The sequence below is a fragment of the Salvia splendens genome, chromosome 18 (genome assembly GCF_004379255.2).
Source record: "Salvia splendens isolate huo1 chromosome 18, SspV2, whole genome shotgun sequence".
Classification (NCBI taxonomy): domain Eukaryota; kingdom Viridiplantae; phylum Streptophyta; class Magnoliopsida; order Lamiales; family Lamiaceae; genus Salvia; species Salvia splendens.
The window spans coordinates 10,390,544-10,398,304 of NC_056049.1; the positions used below are offsets into that span (position 1 = coordinate 10,390,544).

Below are 7,761 nucleotides of genomic sequence, written 5' to 3' on the forward strand. Positions count from 1 at the left end.
TAACGACAAAACTCGCCAGCATTGATAGCACCAAAGGGAAGGAATCCTTTCATTTATTTTTTTGCCCTAGTATAAAAAAATAGAACACCTCTAAAAGTATACTTTTTTGTTGCATAATGAGGATTTTGTCAAACAAAGGAATAATCTATTTATCCTCACTCACAATCATTTATTATACAAAACAAAATGATGTTTAATGATGATGTAATAAAATATGAGATTGAAACACGACCGGAACCAAGTCATCCATTATACCGAAAACAAGATAAGACTATTTTATATGTGCACAAATGATGGTGCAATTTATAATATTGTCACACATCCCATGCTTTTTAGGCCTTCGCCGTTTTTATGCTTCTTTTCATTCAATCATGTACCTTAACACCTCCCCCTTAGACATCACTATTCATTATTTATGTCATGAATCCATCCATGATCTGTCCGAAAGAATCTTGTTTCTAATATAAGCTCCCTTTGATCAAACATTTCATCCTCTTCAATCTTTTGTTCTATACAAAGGTCTCTTTACCCACTTCATTTTGGTTACTTTTTAATTTTACTCGAGATTTTCGGTGACCCGAAAAATGGTAAGACAACCTTGTTGTGACAAGATCGGTCTCAAGAGAGGTCTGTGGACGATCAAGGAAGACCACAAGCTCATGACTTTCATTCTCAATAACGGCATTCAGTGTTGGAGAACAGTGCCCAAGTTTGTAGGTTTGTTCATTATGATTCCTTTATTACATACTACCGCCATCCAAAAAAATAGATAAATTTATAAACGACACGGGTTTTAATGCGCAATTAGTAAGGTAATAGAGAGGGATGAAAAAAGTAGTGTTATTCGATTGTGGGGTCCTCATTTAGAATGATGTGTAGGGTTTTATGCAAAAGTAAACATGACAGATAAATTATATTTTGAAAAATCAAATCTAAAATTTTTGCATTTTATTCTTAATTGTGTGAAATTCAAGTAGGTTTATTAAGGTGTGGGAAGAGCTGCAGATTGAGGTGGATCAATTATTTGAGACCTGACTTAAAAAGAGGGGCTTTTTCGGAAATTGAAGAGAATCATATTATAGAGCTTCATACTCGCCTTGGCAACAGGTCCTAGTTCTATTATTCAAGAATAAAATGATTTCATTCTTTCTTTTTTCAATCGACAAATTTTTGACACAATAACTTTACTTATTGGGTCTCATTATTATTTTTAGACAAGTAGATTAAAAAACGTTTGTTTCGTATTCAGTAGGTTCACTAAATTTGAATAACGTTTTGCATTCAAAGTAGCAGGTCCACTAATTTTGAATCACTTTTAATGCGTAAAAACTTTAATTTTTTAAAATAAAAGCGACTAATAATATTAGTATTTTTCGTACGTTTAGGTGGTCCAAAATCGCCTCACACTTTTTGGGGCGAAAGGACGACGAGATCAAAAATCACCGGAACACCAAGATCAAGAATGTTGAAAGATATGAGGATTATTCATTCAACTTGTTCAGAGAATTACAATAGGTACGCCTCCTTTAAATAGGCCAAGGGTTACATAAAATTGGCAAGATTTGCCATAATACTCATTCACTAATTAATTTTTTTTCCTTGCTTACCTATTTTTCTTACTTACATATTTTCCTTTCTAACACTCCCCCTCAAGTTAAGTAATGGGATTACCGATACTTAACTTGCCCAATACCTCATGGAAGCTTCTTGCATCGGCAGCTTTCGTGAGTATATCCGCCAACTGATCTTCAGATCTCACAAAAGGAAGTTCTACCGTCTTGGCCTCTATATTGTCCTTGATGAAATGTCGATCCACCTCGACATGTTTTGTCCGATCATGCTGAACTGGATTTTCAGATATACTGATTGCCGCCTTATTATCACCGAACAACTTACATGACTTCTGTGAGTTTAAGTTCAACTCAGTCATCAATTTCCTCAGCCACAAAATCTCAGTCAACCCACTCTTAATCCCTCGAAATTCAGCTTCTGCACTTGACAAGGCTACCACTTTCTGTTTTTTGCTTCTCCACGTGACAAGATTTCCTCCCACAAAGGTAAAATATCCAGCAGTTGATTTTCTGTCATTTGGGTTCCCTGCCCAATTAGCATCCATGAATCCATGAATCTCTAAATGTCCATGATTCTCGAATAGAATCCCATGGTTCGCTGTCCCTTTCAGATATCGAACAATCCTCAGTGTTGCTTCCCAGTGAGCTACTTGAGGTGCATGCATAAACTGACTAACTACTCCAACTGCATAAGCTATGTCGGGTCTAGTGTGGGATAGGTATATCAATTTCCCAACTAAACGTACATATCTCGTGCGGTGAGTGGCTTCAGCTCCTTCAACTATCCGCAGACCATGATTCTGAACCATAGGAGTATCTGCTGGCTTACAGTCCAGTAGTCCTGTCTCGGTTAACAAGTCAAGTACATATTTCCTCTGACTGATGAAGATCCCCTTCTTTGACCTTAGCACTTCTATACCCAGAAAGTACTTTAGTAATCCCAAGTCCTTCATTTCAAACTCTACAAACAAATTCTTCCTTAGCTTGCTTATTTCCTCTTCATCATCTCCCGTGAGAATCATGTCATCTACATAGATAATGAGGCATGTAATCTTTCCTTCTCTTTTATTCAAGAATAATGTATGATCAGAGTTGCTTTGTTCATACCCATACTTCTTCATTGCCTCAGAGAATCTCTCAAACCAAGCTCTAGGTGACTGCTTTAGCCCATATAGTGTTCGTTTTAGTTTGCAAATCTTTCCTCCTTCGAAATCTCCAACAAATCCAGGTGGTGGCTCCATGTAAATGGGCTTCTTCAATTCCCCATGTAAGAATGCGTTTGTCACGTCGAACTGATGTAGTGGCCATTCTCTGACTGCCGCTATTGAGAAGAGCACTCGAATAGTACTCATTTTTGCTACCGGTGAGAATGTTTCAGCATAATCAACTCCATAAGTCTGAGTGTATCCTTTGGCCACAAGTCTCGCCTTATACCTTTCAATCGACCCATCTGGCCTCCGTTTGATAGTGAAGACCCATCTGCATCCCACAGTTCGAACTCCATCAGGTTTAAGACATACTTCCCATGTATTGTTCTTCATCAGAGCCCGCATTTCTACTAGCATTGCTTCTCGCCAGTGAGCAATTTTCATAGCCTCCTCGGCCGTATATGGGATTTCTTCTTCTTCGTAAAGTGCTGCTTCAAACGCCCTAGCCATCTCTGTTAGATTTGCTTTAGCCAGATTCACCATAGAATATCGGCTTCTACTAATCCTCTCAGGACTGTATCTCTTAGCCGGGACCCACGAGTAGTTCTGTTGGGGAGTATATAGCGGCCGGTATCACCATCAATTGCTGCATTCTCATTCTCGTCTACACCAAAAGTGTCAGGAGTAATAACTATATTATCTGAGCTAGTTTCAGGAATTACCTCGGATATCACTGGAGGAGGACTCGATTCAGGCGTAGGCGGTTGAGGAGGCTCTACAGCAGATGTCACTGACTCGACAGTGACACTAGCTTGTTCTGTTGGTTCCACGTTCGAGATACTTGGATGTGGCATCGGAAAACTGAGGGGTCCAATTTTATCACACTCCCCCTGAACAGCACTCCCCCTGACCCCGAGGTTGGGTGTGATAGAAGTATTCACTTTCTAGAAAATTACAATTCATGGTTGTTATAACCTTCCTAGACCCCGGGTGATAGCATCGATAGCCCTTCTGATTTACCCCATACCCCAAAAAAACACATTTTATTACACATGCAGAAAATTTTCCTCTTTCGTGTTTCGGTACATGCACATAAACGGAACAACCAAAGATTTTGAGCGGAAGTATGAGAGGTGGGTGAATATCAGTAAGGGATGCGAGAGTCTGCAAAGGAGTTTTCATACCCAAAATTTTTGTAGACAAACGATTAATGAGTTAGACAGCAGTGGCAACAGCTTCGGGCCATAAAAATTTAGGAACATTTGAGTCAAAAAGCAGGGCTCTCGTGACCTCTAGGATTATCCTATTCTTTCGTTCAGCTACACCATTTTGTTCAGGAGTGTAAAGACAAGTAGTTTGATGAACTAACCCCTTTTCTTTAAAAAAATCAGTCATGTCTTTGTTAACAAATTCCCTACCATTATCGGATCTAAGAATTTTGATCGTGGTTTGGAATTGTGTCTAGATCATTGTAAAGAAACGGGTAAATTTTTCAAAAACGTCAGATTTATGCTTCAAAAAATATACCCAAGTCAATCTAGTGCAGTCATCCACAAAAATGAGAAAATATATAAAACCATGATCACCAACAATAGGAGTTGGACCCCAAACATCGGCATGCACTAGAGAAAAAATAGTCTTAACACGAGTATCACTTGATCTAAAGGATTGTCTGTGGTTTTTTGCCAAAACACAAGATTCGCAAGTAATATCCTTAAAATGGGAAAACTTTGGAAAAAGCAATTTTAAATACCCCGAGGATGGATGCCCCAATCTGCGGTGCCACAACTAAGCTTCCCGATTTGCAGATCCGTGAGCAAGCATCGCGGTGCCACCTTGTTGAGTAATCTCATCCACATAATAAAGACCTTGACGCTCAGTGTCACGCCCAATTATCCTCCTCGTCCTGATATCCTGTAATACACAGAAATTTGGATGCATTAGTAACGTACAGTTTAATTCTTTCGTCACGTGGCTGATAGACATAAGTTTATGAGATAATTTGGGCACATGAGGCAATTTGTAAGCTTCAGGGTTGGGGATATTTCAATGGTTCCACTCCCACCCACAGCGGTCAACTCTCCATCGGCAGTTTGAATTTGGCTTTTAGTTGCCCCATTAAATTCACAAAAATCTTTCAGATCGTAGGTCATAGTATCAGTTGCCCCACAATAAAAAATCCACTCACTCTCCTTAGGGTCAATTTTACTTTGGGCAATGCATGCAATAGGTATATTTTCCAAGGGTGCAAAACGATTTGGGCTTAAGACAGAATTTTCAGACAGTTTTGGGGTCAAACGTGGAATATAGTTTTTCTGGGATCCTAACTGTAATTTTCCCGGGTCATATTGCATATATTCTGAACTATAAGGACCAGAAATTAAATTACTCATGCTTTGGGGTTTATTCAGAAAAACAAATTGGGGATCGGGGTTTCTGAACCCCAATCCGTTACCTCCATATGACCCGCCTCCTTTCTTCTCCGCGAAGGCTGCCTCGCCGGGCCTGCCGCCTCCACCCGGTTGAGGACTGGTATCTCCTGCTCTCCCACGGGTGTTAGTCATCTCCCTATTCCCTGCTCCTTGCAGAAATAATCCGCTTCCATCTTCGACTCCGATGGCTAATCGAGCTTTAGCCTTTTGATTTTCATCCCACCATTCCGGAAATCCAACGAGGAGGAAACATGTATCTCGAGTATGTCTTTGTTTTCCGCAATGAAAGCACCAAAATTTTGATTTGTCGGGTTTGAAACCGCCTTGGCGATTGGGCTGTTAAGCGGCGGTTCGTGGTGGTGGCTGTTTTGGTCGCGGTGGTGGCTGGTTTCTGACGACGAACCCGTGTCCGACTTGGCCCGATGATGATCCATTGTTGATTGCGCCGGTCTGGAGATCAATGTCTGCTGCCGACATGATTTTCAACCGCGTAGCTTCTCGTTTTACCAGACCGTATGCGGTCTCGGCTGAGGGCAACGGGGTTTCCTTGAGAATATCCCTTCGGATCCCGTCATATCTTGCATTCAAGCCTGTTAGGAATTTGAACAGCCGTCTTGTTGCTACATACGTTCGAAGTTGGCTAATCCCCTTGTCGCAGCAATCCACAGGTTGATGTTGGCATCGGTCAATTTCGACCCAGATTCCGTGGAGATGTCGCCAATATGTTTCTAGCCCATGTTCCCCTTGCACGATTCGGCCTGCCTTTTCCTCTAGATCGTACAACAGATATGGATCTGCAATACTTCCAAATGTAGTTTGTAGGCTCTCCCACAGAGCTTGTGCGGTTTGGTGATGTGCAAAGTCGACAACAATTTCTCTTTCGACGTTGTCAATTATCCATGAGAACACTATCATATCGGCTTCCTCCCATTCTGTGTACCCATTCATTCCAGGTTCCGGCGGCTGCGGTGTACCGGTGATATACCTGTTTGCTCGTCTTCCCACGATGGCTACTCTCATCAGCCGTTTCCATAGGGGATAATTCATCCCGTTGAGTTTAACGGCTAGAGTAACATTTTTACTCATCTTTAATCGTGTCTCCTTCATATTTGGTTTCTCTTCATCGTCTGACATGTTGTAGGTTGAAAATAACCGCCTTCTTGGTCGGGAAAGGTATTAGGCTATGATGATTTTGTTATGAGCCTTTGCTCTGGTACCATGTTGAAAGATATGAGTATTATTCACTCAACTTGTTCAGAGAATTACAATAGGTACGCCTCCTTTAAATAGGCCAAGGGTTACATAAAATTGGCAAGATTTGCCATAATACTCATTCCCTAATTAATTTTTTTTCATTGCTTACCTATTTTCCTTACTTACATATTTTCCTTTCTAACAAAGAAGAAGCTCAGGCTTCTAGGAATCAATCCTGTAACACATCAACAGCTCGATAAAAAACGAGATAAAGATGAGTTGGAAATGTACCCCAACTCACAAAATGAGCAAGAAAAGGTTAATGGGAAGTTACAAGTGTTGGAAGAATCAAAAGGAGATCATAGAAATGAAGGAGTGGAGAAAGAAATGAGTTCCCAAAGTGAAATTAGTAGTGTTCATTTGATCAATAACTATGAGGTTATGAGTAGAAATATGGAGATGGAGATGGAGATGCTTATGAGAAGCCCAGAAAATGGATCTCAAACTTGTTCTTCATTCTCATTTCAAGGTTCATTTAGACCCCTCGGCAGTAGTAGCGTGGAACAATGTGTTCAGAGTGTAGATTCAATAATGTGTTGGAATGGAATCGATTACATTGATTAACAACTCTTTTTTTTATTATTATTAATGATCATTATGTTTAGCAGCCTCTTTCTCTTAATCTTTTTTTCTTTCTACCTACGTGGTCTCGCTTGTTGAGTATGATTTCTTTTGGTAAGGAATATTGGTCTTTTATCTTCGTCCTGAAAAATATGAACCATTTTATTTTTAGTCCGCTCGTACAAGTATCAACTTTTATTATTTTAAAAATTCAACTACACTACTATTAATGTAGACCTCACTCTCCATTAACACTACTTCCACTATCTTTTCTCTGTCTCTCTTATTTTACTGATAGTGCATTAAAACTCATGCACAATCATAACTTTAGATGAATTATGGTATTTGCTATAAACTTTGAAAGTGGTTTTATAAATCACAAACTTAAGATTGGTGTCAATTTTTTATGGTGGGTCATAGTTCAAGCCCAACAGATTTATGAGGCATTTATCCTATTAGGCATATACTCCATCCGTCCCTTAAGAATATGCACTCTTTCCTTTTTAGTCCGTCCCATAAGAATATGCACTTTCTAATTGTAGAAAGTCACTTCTCTCTAATGAGGTGAGACTCATTCTCCACTAACAATAATTTATTTACTTTTTCTCTCTACCACTCTCTTACTTTATCAATTTTTACATTAAAACTCGTGCCGACCCCAAAGTGCATATTCTTTGAGGACGGAGAGAGTATTATTTTACTCATCGAAAAAGGCATATAAAATTCAACGTCGAATTCATGTAATAATTTTGACTAAATCACATAAATTTTCACAGCTAGCCACATATATTAAAA

General features: G+C 39.5%; 1 pseudogene; it reads left to right on the forward strand.

Annotated features, from left to right (window-relative positions):
• Nucleotides 1-364: 364 nt before the first annotated feature.
• On the forward strand, nt 365-7,065 carry LOC121776726 (annotated as a pseudogene).
• Nucleotides 7,066-7,761: the final 696 nt, after the last annotated feature.